A 21,667-nucleotide genomic window follows, 5' to 3' on the forward strand; every position below is an offset into this window, starting at 1 on the left:
TTAATATGTACTGTGAAGACCAATTAGTGTCTTGTTAACAACTGCGACCACTTCTGCAGCAGCAATAACATATATGCCAGAGATGGGGAGAGATGTTATCTAGGGCAGGAGTGGCAGCAATGGCTAGTATAGCAGAAGGAGATATTGCTGCAGTGTATGGGGGCTTAATACTGAATAAGGTTATATATACATAAGTGTGCGTATGTGGGAAAAATATGGGATAAAGGTACTATGGCTTTTAAAAATAACAGATAACAAGACAAACTTTTAATGTACAGATAGTATTAAGGAACGCAATGTAAGAAAAATGTAAAAAAAAAAAAAAACACTAAGACAATGATAAAAACAAAGTCAGCGGAAAGGCAAAAATAAACAAGACAAAGATAGAGAAGAAAAACTTGACAGACTTTTTTTTTTTTTTTTTAGACTTCAGGTACAGTGCTAGGAACAAAATCAACTAGGACTGGCGCAAGAGCAGGATACATCGATAATATTGCAATAACCGAAACCTAGCTTTACATGGAGAATAGAGACATGCCTGCCGAAGGCTATATACGAGGATTTCAGTTATTCTACAGAAAGATGCAAGACAAGGGGTGGAGTAGAGTTTAGTGTCAGGGGAAAACTGCTGCATAAAAAATAATGTAAAATCTGAAAATGACACTGAATTTGCTCGGTTGCAATTTTGTGTACATACTCAGTGTTTATATATAGGCTTGATAAAGCCTCTGGTGAACGAAACACTGTTTTAAGTATCATTAAGCTGCATGTGCCCATTTACTTCACTACACATAACATTAATTAAAGTTTTTTTTTAGCTTGTATTCTTTTACGAACCGCTCTTTTAATTTAAACATATTAGTTCATAAGGTGACCCTATCTTTTGATATGTCGGTAAATTCCTCTCTTCTTTCCGATGAACGCTTTGTCTTCTTAGTCATTCATTTAACATCACATTAATTTGATCTGTAATGTATGTGGGTCACTTCAATCAATCTTTAGAAATATTGTATGTTATTCTGGCAGTTCTCTTCGTTAGTTTCACAACTGTCAGGGTCTTACATTTTACACTAAACTGTTCCCTTTGTCTATTATAATCAGTCGGTCGAAGGGTTGGGATCTTTACTTTATCCTTATAACTGTATATAAATGTATTATTAAAAATCGTAGATTTATGGTCACTTGTATAAAACTCTTTGGTTACCTTTATATTATTTACTAGGGTCTCTTCGTTTATCAAAGCTAAATTAAACAATTTATTACATCTGAATAGTTCTGTCGCATACTGATGTAAAAAATGCAGTCCTGGACAACCTCTAGCAGGTCGTTGAAATCCAGATTTCATATCAAAGAGTTCAAGTCAACTTGGCTGAAATGAAAATCCCTCACGATTACTACATTTTCGTGCCTTGAAGCCTTTACGATTTCACCCACAGAGTGGTCAAACATGGCTGCTTTCTATGTTCGGTGGTCGGTATATCACACCTAAAATCAACATTTCATGTCCCAGAAATTCAACTTAGAGAGATTCTGTGTCAGTTCCTCCAGTCTTCGCATCTGTTTTTATGCAGCAATTCAAATTTTCTTGGACATATAGCATAACTTGAACCTCCCCTTTCCTTTCTATTAACCCATAAATGCGCTTCTCCTGAAGCGAGACAAAAAATTGAAGATAAATGACCCACTACAAGTAAGTTCGAGAGTTCGTAAATGTTATTTTAGGCCAAGTATCCCTTGCGAATTTGACGAAATTAAGCTTGATACAATGGTATATGAAAAAGTGGGAGAGAAAGTGCTTATTTAGCGAAAGAGCTGTGGAAGTCTGAGCACACTGACGTGTGGAGACGCTGAGACAGTACTCTTATAGTAATGCTTCTCTATTACTGTGTTAAGTTGCATGGCCGACAGGCATACTTTGGTGCTCCATTTCGTGTACACCTTATGTGTTTTGCATATGTAATCGCTCTCTTTCAGTTAGTTCAGAATCACTTAAATAGGGTCTTTAGTGAGACCTAAAATATTCGCATCATTTCCAGTGTTTTGTGTGTGTGTGTGTGTGTGTGTGTGTGTGTGTGTGTGTGTGTGTGTGTGTGTGTGTGTGTGTGTGTATATAAAACACATCGGCAGCTTCCCACCGAGGCAGGGGGCCCCGACAATAAACACTTTCATCACTCACTCCAACACTGTCTTGCTAGAGGTGTGCCCATACTGCAGTTCAAAAACTGCATCATATCTCTACCCCTCCTACAGAGTGCAGGCACTGCATTTTCCACCTCTGGCTAACCGGTTTCCTTGAATCTCTATGTTACATTGCTCGTACTCCAGCAGCACGTCAAGTCAAAACCATTTGTCTCCACTCGCTTCTATCTAACATGCTCAGGCACGCCTACTGGAAGTCTAAAGCCTCTCACACACAAAACCTCCTTCATCCCCTCCCTTAACCTTTCCTACAACGACCCCTAACCCACCTTCCTTCCACTCCAGATTTATACACCATCCAAATGATTATATTTCTACGTCGCTTGTATCGTTTCATCCATTAAAGCTCTAGTGTCAAGATGCGGATTTCTTCGAAATGGAACTGAACGTGGAGCTTAATGTGTCGTCTTCTAGCGTCCAACACCCACATCACTGATACTTCAGTTTTTTGATTTTCATTACTTCTACATTTTTGCTGAAGAGGGCCTCAGAGGACGAAATGCGGACCTTCCATTTCACACACACTACTTTTGTTTTCATGTGGGTTCATGTTTTTTTATAGATTAAACTATTAATAGTAACACTGGTCCTCTGGAAAACGGTCGCCGGCTCGTTTATAAGGATACTAAGCTCCAATAGTTCGCTTTGATACGTTGCAGGTTCGTGCATGAGAATATTTAGCTCACTTGGCTCACTAGAACACGATTGGCAACTGAAATAGATCGCTGGAACACCGTCGCATGCTCGTTCGTGAGAATACTGAGATCAAATAGTTCGCTGAAATACGGTCGTTGGCTCGTATATGAGAATTCTAAACTCAAATAGTTTGCTTTAATACGGTCACCGCTCGTTAGTGAGAGTATTTAGCTCAATTGGCTCACTAGAATATGGTCGGCAGCTCAATGTTAAATATGAAAACAAGTTCAATGTAAAATATTAGACTGATTATTGTTAATTAGCTAATTTCGCTTTTTGGCTCAGATGTTAGTGAGAATTTTTATCATAATGACGTAATTTTTGTCACTGATAATGACATTGGCGATAATTACGATTATTGGGGGACTAAATACTGAAGCACTTTGGAATGGTGGTGGTAAGGGCTAGTGTTGGTAGAGGGGGAGGGCTGTCGTTGGTAGTAGGGGGTTGTTGGTAGTGGGGTGTTTGGTGCTGGTAGCGGGGTGTTTGCGGCTGGTAGTGGGGTGTTTGCTGCTGGTAATGGGGTGTTTGCTGCTGGTAATGGGGTGTTTGCTGCTGGTAATGGGGTGTTTGCTGCTGGTAGTGGGGTGTTTGCTGCTGGTAATGGGGTGTTTGCTGCTGGTAGTGGGGTGTTTGCTGCTGGTAGTGGGGTGTTTGTTGCTGGTAGTAGGGTGTTTGTTGCTGGTAGTGGGGGGTCTCTTGTTGGAAGTGAGGGCTGTTGTTGGTAGTGAGGGATGTTTTTGGTTGTGGCGTTTGTAGTTGTTCGTGGTGGTTCGTGGCAGTGGTGGTGCTTCATGATGGTGGTGGTGGTTGGTGATGGTGGTGGTTGGTGATGGTGGTGGTTGGTGATGGTGGTGGTTGGTGATGGTGGTGGTTGGTGATGGTGGTGGTGGTTCGTGATGGTGGCGGTTCGTGATGGTGGCGGTTCGTGGTGGTGGCGGTTCGTGGTGGTGGTGGCGGTTCGTGGTGGTGGTGGTGGTTCGTGATGGTGGTGGTTCGTAGCTGTAGTTGTTGCTGATAGTGATAACTGTCGTTAATAACTGTTAGTGTTGGATGTTATTGTTAGTGGTGCTAGTGATTATTGTTGATAGTGGATACTGATTATGGGAGTTGTACATGAATGGTATAGAATACCGACATGATAAAAATTAGACACATGTGCAACATCTGGGTATATTTATTGTAGACGTTTCGCCATCCAGTGGCTTTATCAATTCAGATTAATGGACAAGATTGGAAGACAGAAGTACTATATACAAACGATGAGAATATCAGTCCCTCAGCCACTGAGTTGGTGTGTAGAACACCGTAGTTGTGAAGATTCTGGAGCACTGGCAAGAAGGCTGGTGCTTATATACTGGCGCCAGGGGGAAAGGGACGGGTAGCAGACGAGGGCATAGTCACTGGTAGGCGGGATTCCCCAGTGGAAGTAGGTCCTACCCAAGGGATGGGTTAGTGGTAGTTGTAGTGGTCGTGAAGAAGGTTATGTAGATGTCCTCTGAACCAAGATTCCATGATGTTGCAGTGACAAGCTGTATATGAGAAGTATACAATACCGACAAGATGAGAATTAGATGCATGTGTAACATTCCATGAATTTGTATTGATAAAGCCACTGGATGGCGAAACGTCTACAATAAAGATACCCAAATGTTGCACATGTGTCTAATTTTCATCTTGTCGGTATTGTATACCATTCATGTATAACTAGTCAGACGCTGCAACATCCTGGAACCTTGGTTCTGTTTTTTTATGGTCGTAGTTACTGGCAGTTGTAGTGGTTGTTGGTAATGGTAGTAACTGGTGGTGTTAGTGGATGGTGGTGATAGTAGTGATTGGTGGTGTTAGTGATAGTGATAGGTGATGTTAGTGGTTGTTGGTAATGGTAGTGACTGGTGGTGTTAGTGGTTGTTGGTGATGGTAGTGATTGTTAGTGATAGTAGTGATTGGTGGTGTTAGTGGTTATTGGAAGCGAGTTGTTGGTGATAGTGATTGGTGGCGATAGTGGTTGTTCGTTATGGTAGCAACTAGTGGTGGTAGTGAATGTTGATGGTAGTAACTGGTGGTGGTAGTGGCTGTTGAAGATAATGGATAAGGTTTTCATTGGTAGTGTTTGCTGTATTTGGTGATATTGATTATTGGTTGTTGTTCATAACAGTGGTTGTTGGTGACGTAAGAATTTGTTTTCAATGATTGCCGTTTGTAGTTGTAGTAATTGGTGGGGGTGATAACTTTTGTTGGTGGTATTAGTGGTCGTTGGTGGTGGTGGATGTTGGTTGACATGTTTATACTACTACTAATAATAATAAATTTATAACACAAGATATGATTCAGACGTAACCAACTTAAGAAAATTAACTTTTACATTCACCCTTTACACTTTCCTTCTATCTTCCGTTTTTATCTGTTTCTTTATGTGTATGTGTGTGTGTGTGTGTGTGTGTGTGTGTGTGTGTGTGTGTGTGTGTGTGTGTGTGTGTGTGTGTGTGTGTGTGTGTGTGTGCTCTTCAGTTTGTAGCTTTCACAGTATGGAGTTTTTTTTTTAAATATTAGTTCTCAAGCGTAAAGCAACAAATATTGTTTCCACTGATCATTTCACTGTTTCTTACAACATATTCATATATTATGGTTCTGAAGATGGTCCTTATATCTACTGTCATTGTAGCACCTCCGCCACTCACCTCTCCAGTCATGACTCATCTCTCCAGTCATGACACCTCTAAAGTCATGACTCTCCAGTCATGCCTCACCTCTCCAATCATAACTCGCCAGATTATATATTTATCTCGTAATAACTTCATTAGCCAGTAATTTTTTCTTGTGTGTCTGACGTAACTTTCACTTTCGTTTTTCCCTCAGAGAAACTGTTGTCCTCGTCATGTAGTGAATTTATCTTCCTTATTTAAAAGTTAAAATGGATTTTCTTTGAAGTTACGTTGTCAATGGGAAACTGAGGCATATAAATAAATTTGTACATCATCAATACCCAGGAAGTCACAGCCAGAGAGTGACGTCGGCCGCTGGAGACCTCAGGGTCACGAGGTCCAAAGAAATACTGGCTTTCTCCTTTTTTATTAAAGATTACAGATGCTTGTATTTGTGATGAGTATACTTTTCGCTCTTTTTAATACTTATATATTTTACAATGTATGATGCAGAACTTAGTGAAAAGGTCACTGGTGACGATGGTGATGGATGGGTGAACAGAGTGATGGATGGGTGAACAGGGTGATGTATGGGTGAACAGGGTGATGGATGGGTGAACAGGGTGATGTATGGGTGAACAGGGTGATGGATGGGTGAACAGAGTGATGTATGGGTGAACAGGGTGATGGATGGGTGAACAGGGTGATGTATGGGTGAACAGGGTGATGGATGGGTGAACAGGGTGATGTATGGGTGAACAGGGTGATGGATGGGTGAACAGGGTGATGGATGGGTGAACAGGGTGATGGATGGGTGAACAGGGTGATGGATGGGTGAACAGGGTGATGGATGGGTGAACAGGGTGATGGATGGGTGAACAGGGTGATGGATGGGTGAACAGGGTGATGGATGGGTGAACAGGGTGATGGATGGGTGAACAGGGTGATGGATGGGTGAACAGGGTGATGGATGGGTGAACAGGGTGATGGATGTGTGAAGAGGTTAATGAACTAGCGATTAAAGTCAGTGATGGATGATGGGTGTGCCTAATGGGTGACGAAGGTGATGGATGGAGGATTAGGGTGATGGATGGGTGACTAGATTAATGAATGAATGAAAAGGTTGAACGGGTGACGAGTGTGATGTACAGGTGACGAGGGTGATGGTCAGGTGACGAGGGTGATGGACAGGTGACGAGTGTGATGTACAGGTGACGAGGGTGATGGACAGGTGACGAGGGTGATGCACAGGTGACGAGGGTGATGGACGGGTGACGAGGGTGATGGACAGGTGACAAGGGTGATTGACAGGTGACGAGGGTGTTGGACGGGTGACGAGGGTGATGGACGAGTGACGAAGGTGATGGACGGGTCACATGGATGTACAGTAACACTGGACAATAAAATATTCATCTACTACTGACATCAACGTTTGTGTTCATTATAAACTCAAATGTGTTGACTTCAAATCACAAGTCACAAGTGACCCAATACGTCGTCCGGATCCTCAGAGGAAAATACATTTTTTTCCACACATTGTTAGAAAGTTCAATGCACAAACAACACATATATGTTGTTCAACTGACGTTCACTCGTCAGCAACTTGGAAAATACGGAAAAATAAAGATAAATATTACTTTATAATTAGGAATCTTTACGTATTCTAGTAAATTCTTATTTCAGGCTTAAACGTGAATTTTCTTGAGTCACCTCAGTAGGAAATATATTTTTGACCTAAGTAATGTTTATTGTAGTTCCTGACATATTGAATGTTATGTGCACATTGGGAAGCAATGTGTACGTATGTACTATCCATAGCAACTGATATTATAATCATGAGAGGATTATGCAATTTATAGCAACTAATAAAATATTTAGCATTAATGCAGTTTAATAATTACCATAGCACATATGTATATAAGTGAATTAATATAACGGAACAAATTATTAAACCATCAAAATTCAAACTTAAGTCGCCGTCAGCAAGACTCAGCGCAACACCTCTCCAGAATTTGTGTTCGGAATTTGTTTTTTATATCTGCTGGACATCCACGAAGGAGCGCAACTTAGAACCATCACTACTGGTTATATCATGACACATTATCATGCCTGGTTTATGTATATACTATATAACAGAACTGAGCTACTAATTGGAAATGCAATTGAAAGTTTTGGTTTATTCTGGATCATTGGGTTTTCGTCAATATGCAATTTCAGTTAAATGGCAAGCTTTAGGGATAGGTATGACATATAACATTATAGGAGAGTAACTCTTTATTTTCACATGTCAAGTGTATTTGCCAAGTATATTCATCGGTGTATTTAAGTGTTTTCGTCAAGCGTATAAAGCCACTGTAAATTGTGAGAGGAAAGTATATTTGAGCTGGTAAATATACACCAGGAAGAGTCTTAGCCAAATAGTGGGCTTGCCAACTGGTGTTCTCGTGATCCTCTGGTCGAGCCCAGCTTGACAAACTGCCTTCTTTTTTGTAATTTCTTTCCAATTCTCTCTATTTTCTCGTTTTTAGTACTTTTTTCAACTCATTGACCGTCTCTCACCGAGGCAGAGTGACCCCGAGAAAAGACACACTCACCATAGTTCACACTGTCACTGTCTTGCCAGAGGCGCGTATAGTGACAGTTTAGATGTCACTCTAAACAGCAAATATCCCAAACAGGCACTGTATTACCCGCTTCCTGGACTCGAGTCCTATTGCAGAAGTCAAGAAACATGTGACGGACGGTAACGAAGGTGATGAATGGAAAATGCGGCTGATTAATGAGTGACGAGGATGGACAGGGATAAGGGTGACTGATGACGAGGAAGAACAGAGACTAAGAGTGACTGACAGGTGACGAGAGTAAGACATGGGCCTCAGGGGTAATAGATGGTCCACTAGGGTGATGGACGGGTGACGAGGGAGACCGACGAGTGACAAGGGTAATGGATCAGTGACGAGACTGACTGATTAATGACAATAGTGATGGACGGGTGCCGATGGAAATTTGTAAATCCTTTCAAAATTTAAAGGAGGTATATATCAGTATTGTAAACATCATTAAGGAGGAAGATGTCAAGCCAGACAGTGAGGGTGACCTCTCGTGTCCTTAATGTTCCTAGATCTAATCCAATTAGGTTTCTTCCATTTTTTAAATGTTACTAAATTTGCAGTTATCTTAAGTATCATTTATCTCTTTAACATACATTCTGCATCTTTCATTGCAGACATCAGTAAAATGAAAATTGTCCACAGAAGAATTAGTCATGGGTAACGTCATTACTAAAGTGGTCTGGGCTCAGCCACCCAGTAACAGGAGAATCAATGATCGTCGTGGAGATTCTTAGCACCCACGTATGTCAACAGGTTGGCAAGATCTAGATATCTGAAGGGAGAAACGAGACACCATAGCACTGAAGAGTGTACCAGGTGGTCCAGGTGGTGTGGCAAATTCCACTATTAAACTGTATCATAATATTTTGTGTAACATTTTAAAAGTGTACGCACCACATACAACAGACATGGTCTACCTAAATTTCTACATCACTTGCTCCAGCTGAATGCCACATCACATGGTCCACCTGGTATCGTCCATTACATAACCACCTGACATGGTCCACCTGGCGTTCGTTTAATTTCTTACGTAATAAACAACACAGTGACACCTTAACTACCAAATAATTCTTAAATTTGACTTTTCCCTGAAGCTCTAAATCGCTGTGGAAAATATATTTGTACTATTATCAATGCCCTTCTAAGAGATATAATTATTTTGGCACATATTTGGACAACAAAGTGATAGCTGCAGAAATACCATTTCTGAAGCGTAAAAGAGAGAAATGGAATCGCCAGCATAAGTGTAATTTACTGATTTGGCTGATTTCTAATGTAATTAAGCCTAAAAGAAATACAAGAAAAAGAAAGAATCCGGACCATTTACAGCAGCAGAGATGGATCTTGAAGAAGCTGAATGACGTTAGTTTGGTTAGTTTGGTTATTTGTAACTTCACCTGTCAGAATTTTTGATACCCAAAGTAATGAAGAAATACGTAGTATTATTGAAGTGAGGTGGACTATACATAAGTGAATTTAACTTAACATGAGCGAAGTTGATTATACACGAGTGAGGCTGATTAAACGTGAGTGAGTATTCACCAATTGAACCTTGAACAAATGCCGGTTTAAAAAAATAGAATAAGGGGTTAAAGATGGCGTTAATTATAAATACATTACACATACTTATAAGATGGCAAGAATTGAGGACTAAATCATTCATGCATCAGAGGAAAATGATAAACCAAAGTATTATTAATAAAAAAAAGAAACGATAAACCATGAGTTAAAGTAGCACTTCTGATTAAGATAAGATTTCGTTCGGATTTTTAACCCCGGAGGGTTAGCCACCCGGGATAACCCAAGAAAGTCAGTGCGTCATCGAGGACTGTCTAGCTTGTTTCCATTGGGGTCTTTAATCTTGTCCCCCAGGATGCGACCCACACCAGTCGACTAACACCCAGGTACCTATTTGCTGCTAGGTGAACAGGACAACAGGTGTAAGGAAACGTGTCGAAATGTTTCCACCAGCCGGGAATCGAACCCGGGCCCTCCGTGTGTGAAGCGGGAGCTTTAGCCACCAGGCCACCGGTGGCAAGATGGTTGGTGCATGATTGACTCGCACCTACGTGGTGGTCTCTCCGTTTACCACTTTCACAATATTGTGACATTTAAGTTTGAGCTTAAGGTTATTTCTGAATGACTTTCAGAATTAAACACCGTTCAGACGGATCCTTTCACTATTTCCGCATGTAAATTCATAGACTTCCGTCACTCAACTCTCCGGTCCTGACTTGCCAAGTTACGATGACATTCATCTCGTGAAAATATTAGAACCCCTGTATTCGGAATTAGTAGGTTCCTGAGAGTGTTCTGAGTATTGAATTTTCTCACTATTGGATCCATTTTTTTCCATGGGAAATAATGTAAATTGGCTTAATTCGTTCCAGACCCCGAAAATTACTCTTGACAAATCATTTTTAGGTCAGAATATTGGTTAATTAAAATTGTAAAATAACACGTACAAGCAAGAAATCATACATGAATGAACCTGCAAGAATTTTAAATACTGTTACCACATTAGCACTTTTTTATTGCCCCTTTATTTTTGATAATAGAAAATACAGTATATGTTGACGTGCCATATTCCTTATTTACGCCAACAAGACGTATTCCATTTTCGTGTTTAGAAATAAGTTCCTTTTTTAGTTCAATGGTTGTTCTTAAAGCTTTCCTTTTAAGATTTAATTTTCACTATTCTTATTCGGGGCCATGATCACTTATTTTCAATAATAAAATAAAAATAACAAAGTTATGCAAAGAAAATAACAGTTAAATCACAAGAGCTCAAAAAATCATACGTTGTTCCGAATATAGTGACATTTGCGAATATCGGGACTCTCTCATTTTTTCCGAATACTGGATTTTACGAATAAAGATTTATCCGAATAGAAAGGTTCTAGTCAGCTACTGAATTTTTTGCTGTTTTTGACGCTCCTTTGTTTACCTCAACTCCTTCATCTTTCTCCTCAGCGAAATTATTCTCTTAATGAGGTTATTTGATAAACGATTCAAACAGCTTTTGTTTAAAATTATGTCACAGTAAAGTGAGAACAAAAAGGCACAACACCGTGACTGGAATAACAAACAGTTCCTTTGATAATGTGATAAACCACTACAGCTTTGGAAAGCTACTATTTTTTCACAGTGGTTGTATTGCATATTATATCATTGTTTTACATGATGGTAGGATTGTGTCTTTTCTCCGTCTCATAAACATGCAAGATTTCAGGTACGTCTTGCTACTTCTACTTACACTTAGGTTACACTACACATACATGTACAAGCATATATATACACACAGCTCTGGGTTTTCTTCTATTTTCTTACTAGTTCTTGTTCTTGTTTATTTCCTATCTCCATGGGGATGTAAACAGAATTCTTCCTCCGTAAGCCATGAGTGTCGTATGAGGCGACTAAAATGCAGGGAGAAATGGACTAGTAACCCTTTGTCCTGTATAAATTACTAAATTTAAAAGGAGAAACTTTCTTTTTTCTTGGGCCACCCTCCCCCGGTGGGATACGGCCGTGAAAGATACACACACACGCAACTGCAACATTAACACCCCTCCTTCAGAGTGCAGGCACTATATATATATAGTATATATTCATACGCTATGCCTGCTGGAAGTACCCTTCCTAGGCCGACCCCTACCCCGCCTTCCTTATATATATAGTCATTCTGTTTCGCTCCATTCTCTCTACATGTTGGTAATCCCGCACCTCCTCCTAATATATATATATATATATATATGTGTGTGTGTGTGTGTGTGTGTGTGTGTTGTCGGCCGTCTCCCACCGAGGCAGGGTAACCCCAAAAAAAAAGAAAATCCCCAAAAAGAAAATACTTTCATCATTCAACATTTTCACCTCACTCACACAATCATTGTTTTTGCAGAGGTGCTCAGAACACAGCAGTTTAGAAGCATATACGTATAAAGATACACAACATATCCCTCCAAACTGCTAATATCCCAAACCCCTCCTTTAGAGTGCAGGCATTGTACTTCCCATTTCCATGACTCAAATCCGGCTATATAAAAATAAACGGTTTCCCTGAATCCCTTCACTAAACATTACCCTGCTCACACTCCAACAGATCGTCAGGTCCCAAATACCATTCGTCTCCATTCACTCCTATCGAACACGCTCATGCACGCCTGCTGGAAGTCCAAGCCCCTCGCTCACAAAACCTCCCTTTGCCCTTCCTTCCAACCTTTTCGAGGACGACCCCTACTCCGCCTTCCTTGTCCTACAGATTTAAATGCTCTCCATGTCATTCTACTTTGATCCATTCTCTCTAAATGACCAAACCACCTCAACAACCCCTCTTCAGCCCTCTGACTAATACTTTTAACTCCACACCTTCTCCTAATTTCCACACTCCGAATTTTCTGCATAATATTTACACACACACACACATATATATATATATAGTGCCGAATAGGTAAAACCATGCGATTTTGGCTTAAATAGCAACGCTTTTCTTGCCGAATAAGGCAAGTGAAAATTTGTGTATGCAATAATCTCGCAAAAATAATTCTGAACCTAACGAAATATTTCATTGTGTTTATTAAATTATTGTAAACTTATCTAAAATGTATTTAGTTTGATTAGGCTAAATTAAATTGCGCTTGTTATGAAAAGGTTAGGCAAGTTTCCTAAAGTTCTTTTGATACAAAATTATTAATTTTTACATTAACATACATTAAAAAATATATCTTTAACCGTATAAGAGAAAGTTTTAGAAAGGACCTTATTTTAAACGAGTTCTTGCTAACTGACTAACTGACCAAGTTGATGGAAAGTAGAGAACAGAGCAGTTCTCTGTTTTCCAATACATGATCCATACACAATACACATGATCCATCTGGCAACCAGCTAACATGGTCCACTTGGCATTTACCTGACAAGCTCTATCTGGCTACCAACTCATATAATTCAAGTTCAATGACTTTTCTCCCTGAAAATCATTGGAGGAAGGAGTGAGGCCTTTCCAATCATTTGTTGCTGCCTCTTTCTCATCACTAGCTGCTTTCCTTGACGTTACTGATCTTTCTTTTCAATCACGGAACGTTTTGTCTTCAAAATCTCAAAATATTCCTCGGTAATTCAATTAAAAATTAAATTTTTAATTACTGTTAATTGGAAGACGGAAGTATTTATGAGTTTTGAAAACTTTATATACCAGGAAGTCATATATCGAGAACATGGGGCTAGTAGCTGGTGTTCTTAGGATCATCGGATCAAGCCCAGTTTTCGGCTTCCTTTATCTTTGTACAGTACTGCTGCTATTTTTATTTATAACATTTTTACCTTGTTTACCATTTTGATCTTTTGAAAGGAATCTGAAGGACAAATTTAAAAGGGAAGAGTTGTGTACGAAGAATTACTGTACTAAGAGAAGCTAGATTTCTTCCTCACTGGGTTTCCACCTCCCAGAGATATAAGAGTCAATGCTCAACTCGAGGATTTTTTTTACATTCATGTATATTGGAAATTGACAGGCCATACCCAAATTGTCCAAAATATTATATATGCAAATTACCTACTGACAAGTTAGCAAATAAAAATGTGTAAAATTTAATTAAAAAGCAATTCATATATAGATGTAGACAGAAGTACAGAAAATACCAGGTAATTGAGGCAACAAGGTAAATACCTCTATCAAAGAAAATCACAATTTGTCAGAAGTCTGCTGGTACCACGAACCAACCTACTGGCGACTTATATAACATGGTCCACCTGCCCACTGCCTATGACATGACATCAGGCTACACACTCCCATAGCCCAGTGGGCAATCACTTAACGTAGTCAACTTAGCTCACCTTACTACTGCTTGACATGACTCCACTAGCTACCGTTCACGTTTGTTTTACAGAATACACCACAACAAATGCAAAAATTTACTTCTCAGTCGTTCTTCTTAAGCGATAAAAAGCATTAGGAATTGTCCATAAGATTTTTGAAGCTCGAGGTTACACTTGTTGTCGAGTGTTGCAGTGGCTGTGTGTGTGTCCAGTGGCTGTGTCCTTGTCTCGTGCACTTCATCCTTCCTCAGTTTATTATTTTCACAATATTGTGAAATTTGTTTTTTTTCTGTAAAAGCTAAATCATTTTGAGCGTCAGTTATTAAATGTTATTTACACTTACACTTTCTCTTTTACTCACAACTGGTTTTACCACTTTCCTTTCAAATTTGCTATGTCTAGTGTCATACGCTAGTCACTCACTTCTCCAGTCTTGACTCATCAGACTATGGTAAGCACTTGCTCAAGATTATCTCCTCAGTAAGTTTATATGCTGCGTCTGTCACTCTAATTAGTCTTGACTAATCAGAGAATCATTTGTCCTCTTAAAAAGATTGAATTCATTTTTCTTGAGACAGGATTTAATGAGAAAATTAAGAGATTCAATAACTTATATATATTTAAAAACCATCATTTACTAAGCATTTTATCCAGGAAGTGAGGTTGATAGCCGGTATTGATGGCATGCAATTTCTTCCCTCATTTTACATCTATATCTTATGCAAAGAATATTCAGAAATCTTTTAAAAATCAAGTTGTTCAAGGATACATTTCTCGTCATAGGCGTATTCACTACTATTGAAACTGGGGTTAATGTGACAAAACCCCAGAGTTGATAAGACCACCAGCTGTGCCAATTGCCAACAACATCAGGGTCAGCTGACCACACTACCAGCAGGGTCGCATGACATAACTGACCACCAAAGAACATTACACACCTGCTAACAATTTGACGAAACACCGGGTGACGATAGTGCTGGGTGGAAGAGGTTGATGGATGGGTGATACGAGTGATAGACGCTTGACAAAGGTAATGGATAAATGAAGAGGTTGATGAACAAGTGATGACGGTGATTGATAGGTTATGAGTAACAAATGGGTGATGAAATTGATGGATGGGTGATGAAGGTAATGGTCTGGAGAAGAGGTTTACACAACGGTCATATGGATGTACAATGATATTGGATAACAAAATATTCTACTACTGACATCAATATTTATGTTCATTATAAACTCAAGTGTGATGACTTCAAATCGGAAGTCACAAGTAACACATCACGTACCGATCTTTATAGAAAAATGGATTTCTTCAGGCATTCTTGTAAACTAAATTTCAATGCCCAGCAGACATATGTACACGTTATTCAACTGTCACCAACTCATCAAGAACTCTGAAAATACGAAAAAAAATTGTAACTAGAAATCCTTACGTGCTGAGTTAATTCATATTTCAGACCCAAACATGACATTGTTGAATCAGTCTAAGACACAAGTGACCCAAAGCAACACAAAGCAACTAACAATATATTTAGCATTAATGAAATATAACAATTACCACACCTGATAGATAAATAGGTGTAATTAATATATCCCAAAATATAAATGAACCATCAAAATTTAAACCAGTCACCATCAATGAGACTGTGCACAGCACCTCTACATAATTTTGTGAGCAGTATTGTTTTAATTTTCTGCACATCAGCGAAGGAGCGCAACTTAGAGTGAACACTGCCTATCATCACGCCTGGTTATATCACCACACACATTTTGATGCCTGGTCTACGTATACATTGTCATCGTAATGGAACTAAGCTACTAATTGGAAATTGTGAAATGGAAGTATAAATGAGCTTGTAAATATACATTAACCAGAAAGAGTCTTACCAAAATGCTGGGTTTGGCAGCTGGTGTTCTCATGATCATCTGGTCGAGCCCAATAACTTCTTTCTTTTTGTAATTTGTTTTCCAATTATGTCAACCATTTTCTCTTTTCAGTACTTATATATTTTAAAAGGAATATTGTAGAAATCAAGAAAAATGTGACTGACAGGTGACGATGGTGATGGATGAGAAATGGAGGCATTGTACGAGTGATGAGGATAGACAGGCATAAGGAAGAGAGTGATGAATGGATCACGAGGGTGATGGACGGGTGATGGACTGATGACGAGGGTGGTGGACGGGTGACGAGGATATTTTCTGCAAGGGTTTTCTTCAACATGCAACTACAGTAAAGGACAAGCTTTTGGGATAGTTATGGTCCCTAACATGATAGGAAAGAACACTGTTTTTGATTTGTCAAGTGTATTTGCCAAGAACATTCGTCGGTGTATTTAAATGTCTTCGTTAAGTGTATGAAGCCACCGTAAATTATGAGATGAAAGTATATATGACCGTGTAAACATTAACCAGGAAGTGTTTCAGCCAAATAGTGGAGACAACAGCTCGTGTTCTCATGATGATCAGGTCCCCACAAGTATATATTCCTTTATGTAATTTGTTTTCCAGCTATGTTAATCCTTCCCTCTGTTGTTTTAGTACTTATTCTGAAAGTAATATTTCAGACGACAGGTGACAATGGTGATGAATGGGAAAAGAAGTTGATGGATAAGTGACGTAGATGGAGAGGAATAAATGTGACTGATTATGAGGAAGAACAGGGAATAAGAGTGAAGAGAGTAAAATTAAGTATCAAGGGTAATGGATAGTGCAAGAGTGTGGTGGACGGGTGAATGAAGGGTGATGGTGATATATGGAGGACGAGGGTGATGTACGGGTGACGAGGGTGATGGATGGGTCACATGGATGTATAGTGACACTGTACATCATCAGTGTATGTGTTCATTATAAACCCAAATGTGTTGACTTCAAATCAGAAGCCACGAGTGACCCAACACGTCCCAATTTTCAGACAAAAATGCTATTCTTCAGGCATTGTTATAGAGTTCAATGCACAACCACTATATGTATGTACGTGTTCAGTTCTCGTTAACTCGTCAGCAACTCGGAAAATACAAAAAAAAAAAAAAAGAAGATATATGAAGATAAATATTCCTTTATATAAAACTAGAAATCCTTACGTGTTCAGTTAATTCTTATTTCCGACTCAAACTTAAAATTTTGGATTCATCTCAATAATTTTTTTTTTTTTGACCGATGTTTATTGTATTTTCATATATCTCATGATGAATCTTATATGCATATATGGAAGCAATGTGCACGTATGTGATACCCATAGCAACTAATAATATATTAAGCATTAAGGCAACTTAGAATGAGAACTGCCTACCATCACTACTGGTTATATCACGACACACATTATGAGGTCTGTTCAACATGTATATTATCATCATATAGCAGAAATAAGATACTTATTTCTAATTGGAATATTAAGTTTTTCGGTCATTTTGGACCATTAAGTTTATTCAAATGAATTCGCAATGTGTTTTCTACGTGTCTTTCAAGTGTAAACTAAGTTTATTTCAAATTTTATTTTTTTTTTTTTTTTTTGGTCAATGTGCAATTTCATTATATGTAACTAAGTTACACAAGATGAAGGGAAAAATGAAGTGTTTTCGTTAAGTATATGAAGTCAATAAAAATTCTGAGATAAACGTATTTATGAGATTGTAAATATACATTAATCAGGAAGAATCTTATCCAGGTAGTGGTGATGGCTGCTGGTGTTCTCATGTTCACCTGGTCGAACCCACATGGCATGAGTTGATTTCCTTATGGTATTATTTTTTTCAAAATAGCTCAGTTATTTTCCCTATTTATTATTTTTTTATAACACGTTGACCGTCTCCCACCGAGGCAGTGTGACCCGAAAAAGAAACACTTTCATCATTCATACTATTATTGTCTTGCCAAAGGCGCGCAGATACGACAGTTTAGTCACTCTAAACAGCCTCAAGGCTCAAGTTGTATTTCAGAACTCACGTAAAATGTGACAAAGGTGACGAGGTTAAACGATAGGTCTCAAGGGTTATGGATGGTCCACGAGTATTATTATAATCAAAAAGAAGCGCTAAGCCACAAGGGCTATACAGCTGGTCCACGAGTAAGATGGACGGGTGACGAGGGTTATGGACGAGTGACGAGGTTGATGGACAGGTGTGGAGGGTGGAGAGGTGACGAGGGTGATGGACGGGTGACGAAGGTGGAGGAATGACAAGGGTAATGGACGGGTAACGAGAGTGATGGACGGATGAAGAGGGTGATGGACAGGTGACGAGGGTGATGGACAGGTGTGGAGGGTGGAGAGGTGACGAGGGTGATGGACGGGTGACGAACGTGGAGGAATGACAAGGGTAATGGACGGGTAACGAAAGTGATGGACGGATGAAGAGGGTGATGGACAGGTGACGAGGGTGATGGACAGGTGTGGAGGGTGGAGAGGTGACGAGGGTGATGGACGGGTGACGAACGTGGAGGAATGACAAGGGTAATGGACGGGTAACGAGAGTGATGGACGGATGAAGAGGGTGATGGACAGGTGTGGAGGGTGGAGAGGTGACGAGGGTATTTTAAAGGGTTTTCTTTAATATGCAGCTAAAGTGAAAGTCAAGTTATAAGGATATTCTTGTCCCTAATATTACGGGAGAGAGCGCTGTTTTTTATTTGTCAAGTATATTTGCTAGTTATATTCGTCAGTGAATTTAAATGGTTTCTTTAAGTGTATGAAGCCACTATAAATTGTGAGAGAAAAGTATATATGTGCTTGTAAATATACAATAACCAGGAAGAGTTTCAGCCAAATAGCGGGGTTCGCAGCTGTTCTCATGGACGGCAGCTGGTGTTCTCATGGACGGCAGCTGGTGTTCTCATAGTTGGCAGCTGGTGTTCACATAAAGTTGAACCCAATTACTTACCTTCCCTTCCTTTTCATGTTTTCAATTATCTCAATTATTTGCCCATTTTAGTACTTTTCAACACGCTGGTCATCTCCCACCCGAAAAAAAAACTTTCACCATCATTCATACTATCACTGTCTTACCAGAGTCGCGCAAATGCGACAGTTTAGACGTCACTCTAAACAGCAAATATCAGAAACCCCTCCATTAAAGTGGAAGCACTCTACTTCCCACCTCCAGGACTAAAATCGTATTGCAGAAGTGAAGTAAAATGGGACAGACAGGTGACGAGGGTGACAAGAGGAGTGACAAGGGTGGTGGACAGGTTACGAGGGTGATGGACGAGTCACAAGCATGATGGACAATTGACGTGTACATGTTCAATTCTGGTTAACTCGTCAGCACCTCGGAAAAAAAAGAGAGGTATAACTCTACATATATATAGAAATCCTATCGTGTTGAGTTAATTCTTATTTCAGACTCAAACTTAAAATTTTTCAATCGCCTCAGTAGCAAATTTTTTTTGATCAATGTAATATTTATTGTATTACTTATATAATGAATGAATGTTATATGCACATAAGCACATGAACGAGGCTGTGCGCAGGACCTTCACATAAGTAGTGTGCGTCTATTTATATATTTACTGCCCGTCCGCGAAAGAGCGCAACTTAGAACGAACACTGATTACGGTCACTACTAGTTACATCACGAGGCATTATGATACGTATTCAACATGTACATTATCATCATATAGCAGAAATAAGATACTTTTTTTTAAATGGAATAGTGAGTGTTTGGGTCATTTTGGACCATTAAGTTTATTTAAATGAATTCGTAATGTATTTTCGACGCGTCTTTGAAGTGTAAACTTCAAGTTTATTTCTAAAATATTTTCCTTAAGGGTTTATGTCAATGTACAATCTCAATTAAAGGACAAACTTTAAGGAAAACTAAATTACATAAGATGAAGGGAAAGAAACAATTATATTTTTCTAGTATATATGCTAAGTATATTCGTCGGTGTATTTAAATGTTTTCATTAAGAATATAGTCACTAAAAATTTCGAGAAAGTATATACGAGTTTGTAAATACAAATTAATCAGGAAGAGTCGTAGCCAGACAGTGGTGATGGCTGCTGGTGTTCTCATGTTCACCTGGTCGAACCCCCGCACTAGGGCGGCTGCCTTCCTTTTTGTATTTTTTTTTTTTTTTTACAAATTAACTCATTTATTTTCCCTGTTTAGTATTTAACACGCTGACCGTCTCCCACCGAGGCAGGGTGACCCGAAAAAGAAACACTTTCACAATCATTCATACTGTCACCGTCTTGCCAGAGGCGCGGCGATACGACAGTCTAGATGTCACTCTGATCAGGAAATATCCCAGAACTGTCTATTAGAGTGCACTGTGCTTCCCGCCTCTAGGACTCCAGTCCTATTACAGATGTCAAGTAAAATGTGACGGACAGGCGACGAGGGTAAAGGAGGGGTCTGAAGAGTTATGGATGCTCCACGAGTGAGATGGACGGGTGACGAGGGTGATGGACGGGTGTCGAAGGTCGACGAGTGATGAGGGTGCTGGACGCGTGACGAGGTGGACAGGTGACGAGGGTGGACGAGTGTCGAGGGTATTTTCAAGGGTTTTCTTCAATATGCAACTACAGTAAAGGATAAGCTTTAGGAATAGTTATGATACCTAACATGACAGGAGAGAGAGCACTGTTTTTATCATTTGTCAAGTATATTTGCCAACTAATTTGTCGGTGTAGTTGTCTTCGTTTAGTGTATGAAGCTACTAAATTGTGGGAGGAAAGTACATATGAGCTTGTAAATACACATTAACAGGAAGTGTTTCAGCCAAATAGTGAGGAGGGTAGCTAGTATTCTCATGGATGGCAGCTGGCGTTCTCGTGGATGGCAGCTGGCGTTCTCGTGGATGGCAGCTGGCGTTCTCGTGGATGGCAGCTGGCGTTCTCGTGGATGGCAGCTCGCGTTCTCATCAAGTTGAACCAAATTACTTCCATTCCTTTTCGTGTTTTCAATTATCTCGATTATTTACCCTGTTTAGTACATTTTTTTCAACACGCAGCCCATCTGCAACCAAGGTAGAGTAACCCGAAAAAGAATCACTTTCACCATTATTCATACTATTACTGTCTTGCCAGAGGCGCATAGATACGACAGTTTAGATGTCACTCTAAACAGCAAATATCCGGAACCCCTCCATTAGACACTCTACTTCCCACGTCCAGGACTCAAATCGTATTGCAGCCACTGAAGTAAAATGGGTCAGACAGGTGACGAGGGTGATGGACGAATGACAAACGTGGACCAGGGACAAGCGTGGACGAGTGACAAAGGTGATGGAAAAGTGACGAGGGTGACGGACGGGAGACGAGGGTGACAGTCCCATAGATGTACAATGATATTGGACAATAAAATATTCGTTTACTTCTGACATAATTTGTGTGTTGCATTTCTTTTAATTTATTTCACATCCGTGAAGGAGCGTGACACAGAAATAACACTGCTTTTTAAGTCTCCTGGTTATAACACATGATGATATCTGGTCTATGTATATATTAATATCATATAATAAAACTAAGCTACTAATTGTAAATACAATTGATCCTTTTTGTTAATTTTGGGCAATTTTATTCAACTAAATTTTTTCGATGTTTATTCGTTATTATTTTTAAAGTATTTTGTTTAAGTGTTTTTGTCAGTGTGTAGTTTTAATTAAAGGACAAACTTTAAGCATAACTTACGCAAGATAAAGAGACCGAAATTAATTTTTCAGTTCTGTATGCTACGTATATTCGTCGATGTTTTAAAATGTTTTCGT

At 39.4% G+C, this 21,667-nt stretch overlaps 1 long non-coding RNA gene across 2 annotated transcripts in view; it reads right to left on the reverse strand.

Annotated features, from left to right (window-relative positions):
- Window positions 1-21,667, reverse strand: part of LOC138855124 (uncharacterized) — a 468,769-nt gene that overhangs the window by 15,328 nt on the left and 431,774 nt on the right. For both annotated transcript variants that reach the window (XR_011394282.1, XR_011394281.1), the window contains exon 4: window positions 15,247-15,354. This is a non-coding gene — a long non-coding RNA (uncharacterized lncRNA). The remainder of the gene's footprint in view (window positions 1-15,246; window positions 15,355-21,667) is intronic.

The sequence above is a fragment of the Cherax quadricarinatus genome, chromosome 82 (assembly GCF_038502225.1).
Source record: "Cherax quadricarinatus isolate ZL_2023a chromosome 82, ASM3850222v1, whole genome shotgun sequence".
NCBI classification, from domain to species: Eukaryota; Metazoa; Arthropoda; class Malacostraca; order Decapoda; family Parastacidae; genus Cherax; species Cherax quadricarinatus.